Genomic DNA, 18930 nt, shown 5'->3' on the forward strand with positions numbered 1-18930 from the left:
GAATAGTCTTATCGATCTTTTGTGGTGGACTTGACCAGTGCACAAGAATGTGTACTCGGTCCCTTAGTCCTTCACTTGACTCACATATACATGTGAACAAGGAACTAGTCTTAATTTTCCAAAGCTGAAAGTTCTCATTCATCATACTGTACAACTGGTATGATTCCAAGTTTCTATCCAACTGAAAACCTAGGTGATGAGAAGCTTTCCTTATTTGGTAAACTTAGACACTACCACAAATGAAGGAATCAAATTCATATTTTTAATATTGCTAGAAACATACAAACATCAAGCTTTCATAAATGCCATTGCAAGGAGATATAAAATAAAGTAAAACAAACTTTTATTTATTTATAAAATCCGGAAAAAACTTTTCCTTACAATGCAACTTTAAATGAAAACTATGCTATTACATGTTTCCTAGCAATCTATCATAACTCCTAAGAGTAGCTCAAGAATCCGATCTTCATTCAAGCGATAGAAATCCATCTTCATGGTCAGATTCAGCATACTCTTTCTTTAAGTTTCCTTCATTTTTCCTTTGATTCTTAAAACATCAACATGTGACCCAGTCACACAATGTAATAAGAATCTCATAATAGAAACTTAACCGAGTTAGATAGTAGACTTTACCTGAAGTAGAGTCAAACTTATTGACTTTACCAGCCTTATGATTTTTCAGGTTAATTTGGCAGCTTCGCAACCAATGCCCTCTCCTTTTGGCAATAGAATCATATGGACCCTTTGGGAATGGTACAAGGGACAATCTCAGACTTAGCCTTTCTCTTAAACATTTTGTCAACCGATTTGACTATGGCCAATCCCTTTCAATTGGGAAGAGAAAGCTTTTACTGGGTATCCAATGTAACCATTGTCAATGTCCATTGAAGGTTTGGAAAGTTGATCTTATAATCAAATTTTCTTTACTAGTGCGCAAATCATTTTTGATTCAGCAACACCAAGCAAATAGATAAGATCATTAAGGGTCATGTCATAGTCTATTTCATAGTCGTCCCAAAGGAACTCACTACGTGACTTAGAAAGTGATTGAACATCTGACTTTCTTAAGACTTTGACACCCAACTCTCCCGACTTGTAAATATGTGACCTCATCTACAAGATGCGATCAAACATAGACCTTGCTTGCCAATAGGGCTAGAGTGACCATGAACTTGTGGGTTAGGGAGAATAATTGAAGATGTGGAGGAAGTGAAGTCACAAGATATTTGGGAAGATCATAGACGTCTGAACCAGACATCTTTTTGAGAGATTTTCAAGATAGTTGATTTAAAGTCCTTAATATAACACCCAATATGGAATATTAAGGCTAGGACCCAACACAATTTTTTTATCACTTGGAAGAGGGATGTCGTAATCCAAGCTATAAAATATTTGAAGGTAGGTGAATGACGATTCACCAATTTCCACCATGAACAACGAAATAAATTATTAGGTTTTAATTGGTTTTGAAACTCCTAGATCTTTTGAGATTCATTGAACTTTCAATGGCATGTTTTAATCTCGAGTGTGCCCTTCAGGTTTTGTGGCTAGGATGCCGAGGATCAGAAAACAAGGTGTGAAGTAACCATGCAAATTACATGATACCCTTAATATTTACCCCTCAATCGATGTGCCGGTTAACCACACGCGCTCCACCGATGCTATGATAAATATGAAGTTACTCTTTGCCTACCTTGTTAAGTTCAGCTAGTGTGCCGGTTAACCAAACACGCTCCACTAACCGACTTAAGCAAAGTGCAAAGTGTAATTTCATGGATTAGCACCTTACTCACATTTTCCTAAGTAACTAAGATTGGGTAATAATAAGAGTTTAGTTACTTAGTATTTATCATTAATACTTTTTATGACGGGAGAATTATAGTCCTTGTCCTACCTGTTCAACTAACAACCCTCCACCAGTCAAGGAAGCGGTGGGTGAGAGTGGATACCCATTAAACTGCCATTTTATGGGCAGTAACCTTATACCCCCCTTATAGACCGGCTTCGTGAATGAGGCCTACTAATGGTAAGACGACTTGCTCTTGTACATGTATATATAAATATTATTAACTTATAATATTATAAACTACAAGGGTTGAATTGTAACTTTTAAAATTCTCAGGGCATAACTTGGAATTAAAGTATTCATAAGGGAAAACTTTTCAAATTCCAAAACTTGGGGGCAAGTTTTGAAACTATTCAAAACTATTCAATTCCATAACTTATATGTTTAAAGTAGTTTTAATTCAAAAACTCTTCAAGTTCAATAACTTGAGGACAAGTTATGGAAGACTTTAAACTATTAAAAGAATGTGACTTTTCTTTATTCATAACCTATGGAAATATTTATTAGTTTTATAAATCTTAAATGTGACTTTTCATATAACTTGAGGACAAGTTACAAAAACACATTTTAGAATCAACTCTTAGATTAATTGGGATTCAAAACAATAATTTCACATAACTTTTCTATTAATCTAAGCAACTCATAAGAACAAGATAATTCAAATCAAACTTTTTCATGTAATTAGCCTAATCCTTAAACTAACACAAAACATTAATCTATTGATAATTATCTTTTAAATTGGATTAGCATGAGCATTACCACACCAAAAATAGGTTTGTAAGTTGAAAAACAGCTTAGGGTAATGTTCCTAGTCTATTTCCAGCCAAAACAATCAAAAATATGTTGTTTGGGGGTCCAAATCATCGAGTGCATGAACCAACTAGACAAGTTGGATCGTTTTGAACACTTTTAAGGCATGGACTCGTCGAGTCTCCTGATGGAATCGACGAGTCAGTTGCCCAGACAACAAAAAACTTCGATTTTTAAGCAGATTTTGCAAGTATAACAAGAAAACAAGCCTAGGCTCTGATACCACTATTGGGTTTTGAGCATTCTAACACTCATATGGTGTACATGCCACCCTAAATACCTTGGATCTATGTTTTCTGTATTATACATGAAAATATGCATATTCCAAGGTACTACCCTAACTAGCATACAATCTTTGATACTTGGGTAATAAACTAAATAGAAATACATACCTTTTTGATGTAGCTTGACTCCATGAAGCTTGAGAGCCTAGTTGCCCAAGTGTGACACCTCAATTGGTTCACACAACATCACCAACACATGGAATAACCATGAGAAGAAGACACTCCATGCTCAAATTTGCTAGCCCTCATATATGTATCACTAGTGCCAATTTCTTGAGCTAAATGGGTCTTTATATAGTGTGGCTAATAGGGTTACACCATGTAACTCATGAATTTTCCCACTCCTTATGCTCCATGGGTTTTAACCTCCATGGAGTATCCATGGGTCACCACATTGGTTAAACATAACATAAGGAATATTGGATCATAAGTCCACATATATAAGAATTAATGATTTACACAATCAATCCCCATATATTTAATTAGTCTCTTTTGATCACTAAATTAAGTCCAAATTAATTCTTGATCAATACTAATTAAATAACATGATTTCACATTAATATATTAGAAATTATAATATATTAATATGTCACAAATGTCCTCTTCTCACAAACGGTCTATCCAAATGCTCCGATGCCATGCAACCCAAATGGACCATGCCGAGTCGGATCAGGTACATATCAATTATAGTTATGGACTTAGACACTAATCCAACATGCACAAATAAGGAATTTTCAAATACGAAGCCAAAGACTTTCGACGGGGTAAGAGGAGTCATTGCACTTATGCAATGGTTCGAGAAGACCAAAACGGTCTTCGTGATCTGTGCATGCCCGGAAACAAGAAAATTCAAGTTCACCGCTTGCACTTTCTCTGATCGAGCCCTCACCTGGTGGAAGGGCCATGTGAAAGCCCTGTCTCTCCCACTTGCTAATTCCATGAGCTAGGATGATCTCAAAATCTTGATGCTGGAAGAATATTGCCCAAGGGGAGAAATCCAAAACTTAGAGTAGGAGTTATGGAACCTAAGGATGACTGAATTAGACCTAGCCACTTACACGGCCAGCTTTAGTGACTTGTCAGCCTTGTGCCCAGGTATGGTAAACTCGGGACCAAAGAAGGTGGAGAGGTAGATTTGGAGATTGTCACCCCTGATCCAAGGGCATGTCCTGGCTTCTAACCCAATCACGTTTGACAGCGCGAAGCGCTTGGCTCAACGATTGATTGATCATGGTGTTAAGCAGGGTACTATTACCGTTGCTAGTGAGCCACCGAAGGAGGTAGAGGACCGAAGGAAACCCTGGAACAAGAGAAAGGGGCAAGCCCCGCAAGAGAACCCCAAAAGGAAACAGTTAGTGACAGCTCATGCTGTTACTTTCCCTACCACCCCCACACCAACATAGTCGTACATCGGCAACCTGCCGAACTGCAATAGGTGCAACTTTCATCACCACGGACCCTGCCGTCAGATGCATTGCACCAAGTTCAACCGGAAGGGACACGTTGTCCGCTTCTGCAAGGAACCAACCCAACCAGCCGTTCCAGCCGCCAATGTCGGAATAGGTCGTACTTGTTACGAGTGTAGAGCAACGGGGCATTTCCGAAGGGACTGTCCGAAAGCAAACAATGGGAATGCTGGTGGAAGGGGCAGAGTATTCGAAATGGGCCAAGAGGAAGCCGTTGCCGATCCCACAGTGGTTACAGGTATGTTTCTCCTCGATAACTCTTATGCATGCATTCTATTTTATAGTGGAGTGGTGTGGAGTTTCGTGAGCCCTAATTTTAAAAATCTACTCAAACAAACATCCCAGTCATTAAGCGAAACATTCATAGTAGAAATGGCTAACGGAAAGACCGAAAGCGCTACATAAATATACTTAAATTGTACCCTCGCACTACACAATAATTCTTTTCCAATCAACCTCATGTCGGTTTTAATAAAAAGTTTCGATGTTATCATAGGCATGGATTGGTTCAGTTCTCGTCGTGCGGACATTTTATGTTACGAAAAGGCCGTTTGCCTTAATCTGCCTAATGGCGAAACCCTCGTTATTTATGGCGATAAACCCAGTACAAATCTTTGTATCATCTCTTGCGTCAAAGCTCAAAAATATCTACACAAGGAATGCCATGCATTCTTGGCACACGTCGTGGATGTGAAGCGAGGAGTAGAAGACATAAAGAGCATGCCTGACGTCTGTTATTTTCCCGATGTCTTTCCCAAAGATCTTCCGTGAGTACCTTTTACAAGACAAGTCGAATTCTGAATCGACTTAGTTCTTGGAGCCACCCCTGTAGCCAAAGCACCATATCGTTTAGCCCCAACAGACATGCAAGAATTATCCAGTCAACTTAATGAACTGATCAGCAAAGGATTCATCAGACCAAGCTTCTCACCTTGGGAGCCCCAGTGCTGTTCGTGAAGAAGAAAGACGGATCATTCAAATGTGCATCGACTACCGAGAGCTAAACAAACTCACCATTAAGAACCGGTATCCCCTACCATGAATAGACGATATGTTTGATCAACTCCAAAGGGCAAATTACTTTTCAAAGATCGATCTAAAATCGGGATATCACCAACTGCGAGTCCTGGAAAGTGATATTCCTAAGACGACTTTCCGAACAAGATACGGTCACTACGAATTTGTAGTGATGCCGTTCGGGCTAACCAATGCACTCTCCGTGTTCATGGACTTAATGAATCGGGTATGTTGTTCGTTCTTGGACAAATTTGTGATCGTATTCATAGATGACATACTCCTTTATTCAAGGAGTAAAGAAGAACATGGTCAGCACTTGAGACAAGTCTTGGAAACACTACGAGCAGAGAAATTTTACGCAAAGTTCTCGAAGTGCGAGTTTTGGATTAGGAAAGTGGACTTTCTAGGTCACGTGGTCAGCAAAGAGGGAATCCATGTTGACCCTTCCAAAATCAAGGCAATAAAAAATTGGTCAGCACCGAAGACACCAACCGAAATTCGCCAATTTCTAGGCCTTGCTGGCTATTACCGTAGACTCATACAGAACTTCTCCAACATTGAAAAACCCCTTACCACCCTGAATCAAAAGGGGGTAGCCGTCAACTAGTGAGAAAAGCAAGATGCTGCATTTCTAACTCTGTAGCAAGCCCTATGTAGCGCACCCATTTTGTCTCTTCCAGAGGGGACAGAAGACTCCGTAATATATTGCGATGCATCTAAGCAAGGGCTGGGTTGTGTGCTAATGCAGCGAGGAAAGTTTATTTCTTATGCCTCACAACATCTAAAAGCACATGAGGTCAACTACACCACTCATGATCTAGAGCTTGGTGAGGTAGTGTTCGCTCTAAAGATTTGCAGGCACTACCTATACGGTGCAAAGTGCACCATTTTCACAGACCATAAGAGCCTTTAACACATATTCGACCAGAAGGAGATAAATATGAGGCAACGACATTGGGTCAAACTACTCAGCGGCTATGAATGTGAAATTCGTTATCGTCCGTGAAAAGCCAATGAAGTGGTGGATGCCTTAAGTCGAAAGGAGTACTCTAGTCGAAGAGTGAAAGCGCGAACCATGACAATCTATTCACACCTGTTAACACAAATCAAGGAAGCCCAACTAGAAGCCTTGAAACCAGAAAACGTAACAGGTGAAGCACTTAGAGGGATGGACAAAAACTTTGAAATCAAAAGTAACGGAGTTCATTATCTCATGAATCAAATATGGACACCGAAGTTGGGTGGATTCAGAGAAGCGGTTATGAACGAAGCTCAAAAGACTCGATACTCCATACTAGGGATGAGATTTAGAACCGGAAAATCGGACCGGAACCGGAACCGTTAGAACCGGAATATGTAAAACCGGTCCGGGTCCCGGGGTTAAAAAATGGCTCTATCTGGGTTCCGGGTAATCCAGATTTCGGGTCCGGGTAAACCGAGTTTATGAACCGGAACCGTGTTAGGAGCCGGAACCGGTTTTAGGGGCCGGAACCGGTTTCTTTGGAAAGTTTAAAACATGCATATCTCATTCGTTTAAAGTTGGATTGGCATGAGGTTTTTTCCATAATATAGTTTATAGTTTGTACATGATTTTAGACTATAATTATGTCATTTTTGGGTTTATATTCATTGACTTATAGTGTCTCAAAGTCGGGATATCAAAGCTAGAAATTTTATGTTTTTCAGCTTTTTTTTTTGTATTCTGTGATAGTTTTAAAACATGCATATCTCATTCGTTTAAAGTAGGATTGGCATGATGTTTTTTCCATAGTATAGTTTATAGTTTGTACATGATTTTAGACTATAATTTTGTCATTTTTGGGTTTATATTCATTGGCTTATAGTGTCTCAAATTGGGATATCAAAGCTGGAAATTTTATGTTTTTCAGCTTTTTGTATATTCTGTGATACTTTTAAAACATGCATATCTCATTCGTTTGAAGTCGGATTGGCATGAGGTTTTTTCCGGAGTGTAGTTTATAGTTTGTACATGATTTTAGACTATAATTTTGTTATTTTGTGTGTTTATTCATTGACTTATAGTCTCTCAAAGTCATGATATCAAAGCTGAAAATTTATGTTTTTCAACTTTCTTTGTATTTCGTGATAGATTTAAAACATACATATTTAATTCATTTGAAGTCGGAATAGCATGCGGTTTTTTCCAAAGTGTAGTATAGAGTTTGTACATGATTTAAGACTATAATTTTGTCATTTTTGGTTTATATTATTTGATTTATAGTCTCCCAAAGTTGGGATATCAAAGCTACGAATTTTTTTTCTCAACTTTATTTTTATATTTTGTGAAATTTTAAAACATGCATTCAACCTACTTTACCCGGTTCCCCGGGTTTTTCGGTTTTAGACCCACTTTACCCGGTTCCATTTGACCTACTTTGATATTTCCAGGATATCCAGTTCGAGATGCACATTAGTCGTTACCTTACATAGAGCCGAAACAGAACTGGTTCTATATACCGGTTCGGTTTCTGGTTCTAAAAAATCTCATTAACCGGTTCCCGGGTTTTCTGGGTCCGGTTCTACCTGTCCAGGTTTGGACCCACTCTCATCCCTACTCCATACACCAAGGTTCAGATAAAATGTATCTGGATCTCAAACAACTCTACTGGTGGCCAAACATGAAAGCAGAGATTGCCACCTACGTTGGCAAGTGCTTAACTTGTGCCAAGATCAAGGTAGAACATCAAAAACCCTCAGGTCTACTCCAGCAACCCGAAATATCATAATGGAAGTGGGAGCAGATTGCCATGGATTTCATAACTAAACTACCCAAGACGCAAGGTGGTCACGATACCATTCGGGTGATCATCGACAGGTTAACCAAGTCTGCCCACTTTTTGCCAATCATGGAGACCGATAAGATGGAAAGACTGACAAGGACTTACATCCGGGAAATCGTGCGACTTCATGGAGTGCTGATATCTATTATCTCGGATAGAGATAGCCAATTCACTTCACGATTCGGGCAATCACTCCAGAACGCCCTGGGAACTAGGCTAGATATGAGTACACCCTATGACCCACAAACTGACGAACAGAGTGAGAGAACTATCCAAACCCTAGAAGACATGTTAGGGCTTGTGTAATAGACTTTGGTAAAGCATGGGATAGCCACTTACCATAAGTCATGTTCTCGTATAATAACAGTTATCACACTAGCATCAAGACTGCTCCATTTGAAGCCCTCTACGGCCGCAAGTGCATATCACCTCTATGCTGGGAGGAAGTGGGTGACACACAGTTGGCGAGAGGCCTAGTCCCTGATAGCACTCTCACTGGTCTGGAAATCATTAGAGAGACGACTTAGAAGATCGTTCAAATCCGTGAACGACCGAAAGCCTCACGAGACAGGCAAAAGAACTGCACCGACAAGAGACGAAAACCCTTGGAATTTTAGGTTGGTGACTGTTTCCTAGTAAAGGTCTCACCCTAGAAGGGCATGATACGCTTTGGGAAGCGTGGAAAACTAAACCCAAGGTACATTGGACCCTTCGATATTACTGCAAGGATTGGTCCGGTAGCTTATACACTTCAACTACCACTCGAACTTAACAACATACATCCTATGTTTCACGTGTCTAATCTGAAAAAGTGTCTATCTGATGAAACTATCAAGATTCCACTCGAGGAGATCGAATTGAATGAAAATCTTAACTTTCTGGAAGAACCCGTTGCGATCATGGATAGGGAAATCAAACGAACAAAGCAGAGTCGCATACCAATATTGAAGTTTCGCTGGAATGCTCAGCGGGGACCTGAATTCACTTGGGAGCAAGAAGATCAGATGCAATAGAAGTACTCGCATCTTTTCCCTAGTCCATAGACACTTACTTTGTAAATAATTTCGGGACGAAATTGCCTCTAATGTGGGGATGATGTAACAACCTGATATTTCAAGTCAATGTAATGAGCTAAAGTCAAGTATTGTAAACTATTTTGAGATGATAATAAAAAACGACATAATTATATGTTCAAAAATCTCAATGTGAATGTACTAAGTGGTAGATATCGTAATTAGGTTTTTAAAAATATATAGAACACTAAAATCCGAGTTATAACAAAGAAGTTATGACCAATCAAAGATCCGCAACAAAACCTATAAAACATTGTTAAGCATAAAACGCGAAATTTCAATAAAATACTTTTTAGCCTTAGGTATCTAAATGAAATTCGTAGATATCATTAAACCATAAACGTACATAAAAAGCACGTCCAAATTTGACTTCGTATGAGGAAGTTATGGTTTTTCTAAGTTTCGGATACAGCGGTAGACAGCTAAAAAATCGAAATAGAGATCGAGCGACTTTTAGCCGACACAACCTAAACGAGAATCAAAGATCTCGGCAATAGTAGTACAACAGTAAATAGACAGACAAAAACCGACGTCGGATGAAGAAGTTATAAAATTTTAACGGACTTTTCCAGTCCCGACCTGTTAAAATATAATATTAAAAATAAAAGTCAAAATTAGCCGACGAAGTCTAAATGAAAGTTGTAGAGCATAATTCACCTACGCGTGGATATAAAGAACGTCAAAATCGTAACTCATATGCGAGAGATATGAATTTCCGAAGTTCGGGACACGAATTCCCACCCTGTCAAAGGACTAATGAGGTGAGCCACTCCATGCTCACTGATGTTCACAAAAGTACTCACTAATTTTAATATTTATAACCTAACAAACTTAACTAACTATGCACTTATAGGCAGTGTACCTAGTCAGATTACAGTATAGCTTGGGTAAGTCGGGTGTCGATCACAGGGAACGGTGTTCTAATTAATTTACTTACTATTAAGTTAACCTAATTTGTTAACAAGTTTAATAAGGGGTTTTATCTGGTTTTACAAGATCAGATGAACTTAATTCAAAATAAAAACACACTCTTGTTTAGTTTTGAATCCACTTCTCCCTTATGGCTAGCTAATGATTACGGATTATTAAGTTGGTTTTTAGTTGTATTAGTAATTTAGTTCTATCTTACCAATAACTAACTAATTCATGTCAAACCATGTATGTTCACACATAATTAAACACAGAACTAATTATGAATGTAAATATGCTATGTAAGATTTGTTGTATAAACGCAATTATGGTCACAATACACGTTCTCTAGCACAGCTAAGCTTTATTTATTCTAATTGCTAACTAAGATTGGTCAATCCTAGCTCTAACAATTCAATGTTCACTAAATTATTAGGTAAACAGGTTCATGCAGTTTAATGATCACTAAGCTACACAGAACATGCAATCAAACAAATAATAGCATGCTAGGTTATACAAATCAAACACAAGCAATTCCTTTACCAACTAAATTCAATCCATAAACATATAACTATTCATAAGTTCAAAGCTTCATCTAGCTAAACAAGAGTAGCTAGATTCAGCTGCTCATCATAGCAGATAAATCAACACAGCTAAAACTAATGAAAGACATGTTCTTATATAACTAAAATATAAACCTTTACTTCTTTTGGTGTTGAAAACCCTCTTCCAGAACCTTTCTTTCGTTCTTATTCGTCTCCTGGAACTCTTTTTCTTCTGCCAAAAGCCTCCATTTTCGTAATAATCAGGAGGACTTATATAATCCTCAAAAACCCCGCGCCACGTCGTGGGCTTCAAGCAATCCGTATCCTTCAAGGAAATCCTCCGCGTCGCGATGTTTATCTTCTGGAACACCCGTGCCACGTTGTGGGCTTCATCGCCACGTCGTGAGTTGAGCGCTTATCGTGAATTTATTATTTTCTTGTCTTTCATGCCTTCCATGTTCTACATTTTGGCACTTTTGGTCCCTTTCTTTGAAAATCCTTTATATTGACTGAAAATAACAATTTAAAGTCATAAGTATCATTATTCTAAACAAAAATGTACTTAAATATTGCCTAAAAATAAGTATAAATATGGCAATATCAAAATACCCCACACTTAGGCTTTGCTTGCCCTCAAGCAAATTTAAACTTAATTCTTAATTACTAGCACCACATAGAACAATCTGACTCTAGTTCAGCCATTATGCCAAGACCTCAACGCATGCTTTTGTGTCTAAAATTTTCCTAAAGTACCCCCATACTTTAAATACTCACAATCTTCATAAACACTCGCCCACTTTTTCCGAACAATGCTCATTTTATGCAACCCTCCGAATCCATCCTCAGAAAACCTCCTTATCCTCAAGGTATTTTTAGTTGAGCAACCTAAGCATACATAATCTAGACCTACAATCATTGATACCACTATGGAGCTTCTTTTTGAATTCTTCACTTCCTTGGTAATTTGATCTTTGATTTCTTTGAATTCACCACCTTATTTGAATTGATTTCTGGCATCTTCAACTTTTTGGATTTCTTCAGAATTTTGATCTTTTGATCTTCACTTTATTTGCTCCAAAATTCTTCACACTTTTTTCCTAATTCTTTTTCTTTTTTTCTTTTACATGTAACTCACTTTTTTTTTCACTCATAACCTACATGCTTAAGCAGAGACGCTCAACCTCAACCTTTATTGGTTAATGATAATAACTTTCCTGGATACATTTCAGGTTTAGGCTGCTAAACATATTGCATCCCTCAAACCTAGCGGGGTTGTGTTTTTGTTCCATGATTTCACTAAAATAAGGGAGGCCAGGCCACAAATGCACTATAACGTGTATTGGCTCAACTAAACATTTGAACTTTCATCGGATCATCCCACATAATACTAGCAATTATAGCTCTAATTAATATTACTAGATTCAATTATTGAAAATTTTCAAAATTTCCTAGCAATTTACTTTACTTTTTCTACCCCTACCCCACACTTATTTGATACAATGTCCTCATTGTATATAAATAAATAAAAATTAAAGAAAATGGAGAAAAAGGAACAGACTCCCCTGGGATAGTGGCGTGAGCATCTCCACAAGTGTGGAAAACGTGCAATTGGACTTCCAAAAATAGAAACTTGGTGTAGAACTAGTTGAATACTACTCGAAACTTCAATTCTTCAAAGTGGGTATTTGTAAGGAAAAATGTGACAATGATAAACGGGTCACGTCATGGCAGGTAGTTGGCCACGTCGTGATATGGGTTGAAACCGCGAACACCAAAATGTTGAATTTCTTCAAACTGTAAGAACGCCACGACGTGGCACAAGGATTCCACGTCGTGGAAACTGAGCATCAACAGAAAATGGCTTATTTGTTTTAGTGACTCTAGCAACTTTGACCAATGGCTAACTGGTTTCAGTCGCGTCTATGCAAATATATTTCCCAACGATAACCTCTCTCCTAATATACCCCACACTTATCTTGAATTGTGGGTTCCGACTCACGACTCTAAGCTTCCTTGACTAGACAAACACGACTCGAAAGTTAACCTTTTATGCTCCTTAGAATTCCAATGCTAATCTGAAAAAAAATGGACAACCCAAAAGAAAGAAAAAGTAACATCATAGTTTAATAATGTTTTACATCACACACCAAATGCATCATAATAAAAAAAAACTACTTAAAAACAAAACAAAAGAAATAAAATCAATCATCATCTTGATCTTGTGCTCCACTTGGCCCTGCCCCATCATTTTGCGGACGCCATAGCTCCTCCCATGTCGGAAAATAGGGATACTGTGGTGGCATAGAAGATGGTCGGGTCACACCCAAATGCGAATAAATACCCTCAGTAAGTTGGGTATGGTAAATGGCATGCCCCCGTAGATTATCCAAATATGTTCCTACCCAACTCTGAAAAGGGTCAGTGGGCACTCCCTACACATACTGCGAAGCAGCACGCTCTCGCTCGACTTCACCTCTAGCCCATACATTCCGACGCCGCGGTCTGGCTACTGGTTGCTGTCCCGGATGCACCTCCTCCTGCTCGTCATCTATCGGCGGTATAACAAAACGACCCCCGATATTCACCACCGCTCGCATCACACCCAATACTTGAATGGTCAAGTCTGTGTCCGGGAATCGAGTAAGATTCCTCACAAAATCATGGGTCAAAATACGATATGACCTAGCCAGGCGAGTAACCAAATGCCCCCCAGTAATCGGGCTCCCAGGCCTAGAATTGACCGCTTTCTTTCCCATAAACCTCGCCAACATATAAGGTAAATCACAGCAAACTCCCGGGGTAATAAGAGTCCATAAATAAAACAGATTATGAATGGGGACCTTATCACCATGATGCTTGTGATTTATTGAAAAAGTGATAAGACGGTGCAAAAATCGGAAAACAGGATTCCGAATTTATGACTCACTCGAGTCACGAGTGTTGTACTCATGGTTAGAAATGCCCCGCCAAAACTGCACATCCAAAGTACCCAGAGCAAAATCCCGCACACATCCCAGCAAGAAAGGGATAAAAAACAGAGATTGCGTCTCCACTTCCGTATAGAGCCCCATACGCCAAGCAAATTCCCGAAGACTACACTCATGATATACACCCCTCAAACGAAACACAAGTGCCCGGTTGTAGGTGACATCAAGGGTGCGTTCCTCAAAGCATACGGTAGAGAAAAACTCTACCGACAATTCCCAGTACACGGGTTCTTGAATGGCGAATAAATTCCTCCACCCGTGACAAGTGAAAGAAAATTGGTCCCCTTCATAAGTCTTTGACCAATAGCGTGTTAACTCTGCAACCATTTCCACTCCACCAAGCCATCCCCAATCGATAATTGGTGCTATTGCAAACTCCCTATTATATAACCATCCAAGCCGATTCTCGTAGGTAGTTAGCAACGGTCGAGGAATGTTTTGAGGAAACTGGTATAAGGGATGTATGCTTGCTATATCTATCGGGTTTTCCTCCTGCGGAACAGCTCGTCGTGGTCCTATTTATGCATACACAAGCAAACCAAAGCAGCAAACAACCAACACATTAAAACATATTAAATGGGTCTGCCAGAAGTCACGACGTGGCCAGGCTATGCCACGTCATGGGCCGCATCGCAAACAGATTCTGAATCGGTCTTTTTACAAGCGATTTCTACAAAAAATAGTGCTTGGGGTTTGTTCCTATGGACATTTAAATGACATGCAATCTAAAATCAGCCACTAGATTCAACCAATTTCGTGAATCATACAAACCCTAACCATGAAAACTTGAAATTGGAAGAATAACTACAAAATAATGAGTAAAACACGTACCAAATAGATTAATTGGCAAGATCTTGCAAGGAAATTGGAAGTAGAATAAGAAATTGGCTGTGGGGTTATAATGTTTCCGTTCGTGCGGCAGTCTCCAAGTGGGGAATGAGATTTCTCGGTCAAAGTGTTTTAAGCAATTGCCCCCCCCCCCCCCCCCCCCCGATTTTTAAAGGCCACGACGTGGCTGGCTATGCCCACGTCGTGGACCTTAAATCTTTTTTAGGATCGCACATTCCATTTTAACCCACGACGTGGCTGGGCTATGCCCACGTCGTGGAAACTGCCAGATGCAAAACTTTAATAAAGTTTATCATATTAACTAATTTCTTTGCATATCATTCATTATTTAAAGTTCCCTACAGCTAATTCTCTACTAATTACCGGTTTTTAGATGATGAATTGATGTCTTTCCTAATTAAAAAGAAAAGAAAGAAAAGAAAAATTTAAAAAGAAAATGCAAACCAAACTCGGTTTGCCTCCCGAGAAGCGCTTCTTTTTCTTGGAGTCTTGAGCTGGACTCCGTGCCTTCTACGTTGAATCTTCGGAAGAGTCTACCACTAGGATCTTTTGTTCTTTGAACCTCCGCTTGTAAGCTTGAACTCTCCTTTTGTACGCCTTCTTCGAATTCTCCATTTTAGCTTTTCCATCTTCTTCAAGCTTGCGTTTTGTGCCCTTCATTTGTTCCTTGCACTCCATAGCATGCTCTTCTTCTTTCACCACTGGCCTTGTTACTCTTGAAGTGACTTCCTCTTCATCACTTGTCATTTCCTCGTCCTCTTCGCTCACCCAAGAAGGCGGGCTCTTGTAAGCTATGACTTCAATCACATACGAAACAGATGCCCTTGGTTTGGTCCTCTTGACTTGATGAACTGCCTTTATCTCTTCTTCCATAAGCTTTTCCAGTTCTTCTAGTTCATTCTCTTCATTAATTGTGAACACCTCTTCTTTATCTTCTTGAAAGTCATCTTTTATCCCAAAGACTTCTTGTTCATCTCCAACCCTCAAAGTGAGCTTGGACTCGCGAATATCTACTAGGGCTCCAACAGTGTTAAGCAATGGCCTGCCAAGGATTATTGGAACATCCGGATCTTCTTTCATGTCCAAGACTAGAAAGTCTATTGGAAAAACAAATTTTCCAATTTTTACCAAAATATCTTCCACGATGCCGCGGGGTTGTGTCACCGAACGATTTGCCATGTGAATCTTCATTTTCGTAGCCTTCATCTTCTGAATCTCCAATTTTTGATAAAATAAAAAAGGCATTAGATTAATGCTAGCCCCAGATTCGGCTAAAGCATTAACCTTCATTTTGTTCCCAAACTCACATGGAAGAGTGAGGCGTTCAGGATCCCCCATCTTTTCTGGTGTTTCTCCCAACACAGCTTTTGAAGTTTGTTCACTTAGAATCACTGTAGACTGCTTCTTTAATTGCCTTTGCGTATCTATCAAGTCTTGCAGTAATTTCTGGTTCTCGGGGGCTTTGGATAAAGACTCGACAAAGGGGGTATTAATTAGGATCCCCTTCACATGCTTTACGAACTCTAAATGTTCCTTCTCTAGTTGACTAAGTGCTGCTCGGGTGGGAAATGGCAGAGGTGGATGATAAGTTGGACTGGGCTCAAAGAATTTTTTATCAGACTTGCGCCACGTCGTGGCCAGAGGAGTGCCACGTCGTGGCGAGTCTGGTTCAGCACTTTCTCCATTTTCGATCCTTGATTTCTTGGGCTGCTGCGGTTCTTCTTTCAACGCCTCCAGGAACTCAGATATTGCATCTTCTTCAGTGCCGATGGCCATTACGTGAGATTGGGCCTTTACTTCGGGATTCTTCGGGGACAATTTTTCATGAACTAAAGTGGCTAGCTGACCAAATTTTACTTCAAGGTTATGGATGGAGGCTTGCTGGTTCTTTATCAATGTTTGTTGTTCCATGATAGCGGAATCAGTGGCATCGTGTCTCTTTTCTGAAGCCTCCATAAACTTCATCAAAATGGTCTCTAGGTCTAGTTTCTTCTCGGCCGGCGACTGCTCCTTTTGATATAGGCCTCGACCTGTCTGCCTATATTTCTCTTCTTTTTGCCTCTTATACTCTTCATATGGCAGCCACTCCTTCTTTGGTTTCCTCCAGTCCTCATCAAATTTATCCCCACTAGAATAGCACACTTGAGCTCTTCTGTTCCCAAACTCATCTATATTGCAGTCCTTGGTCAAGTGTGGACCATTGCATCTCTCGCACCCCACTCTTATGGCATGTATCGACTGGTCCATTTATGGTATCCTGCGATCCATGTTATTCAGCATGGCCATGACAGCTGCAATTTCTTCAGTTTGGGCCCCTCCACCGCCTTTGATTCCATCTTGCCTTGGGTTGTGGTATTCGCGAGAGTGTTTCGCGAATTCTTCAATTAGCTCCTTAACCTCCCTTGGATTTTTCTTTGTCAACGGTCCTTGAGAATCAAGGAGTTGTCTTGTCATCACATTGACCCCATCATAAAAGATTGACATCTCTTGCTGCACATTTAGATCATGTTGAGGGCAATTTCTGAGCAAGCCCTTGTATCTTTCCCATGCTTCGTATAATGACTCCCCCGGCTGTTGCTCAAAGTTGGCTATTGCCTTCTTGAGTTTGGATATCTTGGATGGCGGGCAAAACTGGTCCAGAAATTGCTCACGCATTTGAGCCCAAGTGGTGATTGTACCCAGTGGGAGTGCTTTCAACCACTCCTTAGCAGCTCCTTTGAAAGTGATGGGAAGCATCCTAAGCAAGACCGTGTTTCTGTTGACATTTGGGACATTGAAGTAATCCGCAATGTCATTGACTTTATCTAGATGCTTAAAAGCATCCTCATGATCTTTCCCGAAAAATGGGATGTCCTTCAGTGCGGTCAGTATGTGTCCCTTCAGCTCGAATGTGGCAGTGGCAGGTATTGCGGGTTGGACTAAACCGGGACCCATATCCTCTCGGATCCGCTTCTTGTAAGCTCCCATGGACATCTCTTCAATCGCTGCCATCTCGTTCCTTGGCTCGTTCTCGGGTTCGCTTGTGTGTTCTTCAAATTCTGGCTCGGTCTTGCTTTCGGACTCGATCTGGATGGGTTTATGATCCAAATGCTCAAGATTGCTCTTGTGCTTCGCTGATGAACTTGACTCTCCTGTATTCTTTCCCGACTTCCTAGAAAAGGCTGACCTCAGTTCCTGCAAGGGCGTCTTTTTCTTGTGAAGTGCAGACTCAGGATCTTCTAGTGGTGGCACCAAGTGTGTGTTTGAGCTTCTGGTCATGAACTCCTGCAACTTGCTAAACTAAAAACGTAAAACTGAACTAAAATAAGAAAGAATAACTTCAACTAAAAAAAATCTAGTTTTTTAACTGTCCACGTCGTGGCCAGAGTAGTGCCACGTCATGGACTCTGTGAATAACAAAAAAAAATATTTTGCTGAAAAATTAACTTTTTGTGGGTTTTTACTCCACAAGAAGGATCGATCAATTTAATGCAAATAAATAAGCTAAAAACTAAGTCGTTCCCCGGCAACAGCGCCAAAAACTTGATGTGCACAAAAGTACTCACTAAGTTTAATATTTATAACCTAACAAACTTAACTAACTATGCACTTATAGACAATGTACCTAGTCAGATTACAGTATAGCTTGGGTAAGTCGGGTGTCGATCACAGGGAACGGTATTCTAATTAATTTACTTACTATTAAATTAACCTAATTTATTAACAAGTTTAATAAGGGGTTTTATCTGGTTTTACAAGATCAGATGAACTTAATTCAAAATAAAAACACACTCTTGTTTAGTTTTGAATCCACTTCTCCCTTATGGCTAGTTAATGATTACAGATTATTAAGTTGGTTTTTAGTTGTATTAGAAATTTAGTTCTATCTTACCAATAACTAACTAATTCATGTCAAACCATGTATGTTCACACATAATTAAACACAGAACTAATTATGAATGTAAATATGCTATGTAAGATTTGTTGTATAAACGCAATTATGGTCACAATACGCGTTCTCTAGCACAGCTAAGCTTTATTTATTCTAATTGCTAACTAAGATTGGTCAATCCTAGCTCTAACAATTCAATGTTCACTAAATTATTAGGTAAACAGGTTCATGCAGTTTAATGATCACTAAGCTACACAGAACATGCAATCAAGCAAATAGATAAACAAATAATAGCATGCTAGGTTATACAAATCAAACACAAGCAATTTCTTTACCTACTAAATTCAATCCATAAACATATAACTATTCATAAGTTCAAAGCTTCATCTAGCTAAACAAGAGTAGTTAGATTCAGCTGCTCATCATAGCAGATAAATCAACACAGCTAAAACTAATGAAAGACATGTTCTTA

General features: G+C 39.4%; 1 non-coding gene across 1 annotated transcript; it reads left to right on the forward strand.

Moving 5' to 3' along the window:
* Window positions 1-17087: 17087 nt before the first annotated feature.
* Window positions 17088-17194, forward strand: LOC111907401 (small nucleolar RNA R71). The gene has a single exon (XR_002855560.2). It is a non-coding gene; the product is annotated as a small nucleolar RNA R71 (small nucleolar RNA).
* Window positions 17195-18930: the final 1736 nt, after the last annotated feature.

Source organism: Lactuca sativa, chromosome 3, assembly GCF_002870075.4.
Source record: "Lactuca sativa cultivar Salinas chromosome 3, Lsat_Salinas_v11, whole genome shotgun sequence".
Classification (NCBI taxonomy): Eukaryota; Viridiplantae; Streptophyta; class Magnoliopsida; order Asterales; family Asteraceae; genus Lactuca; species Lactuca sativa.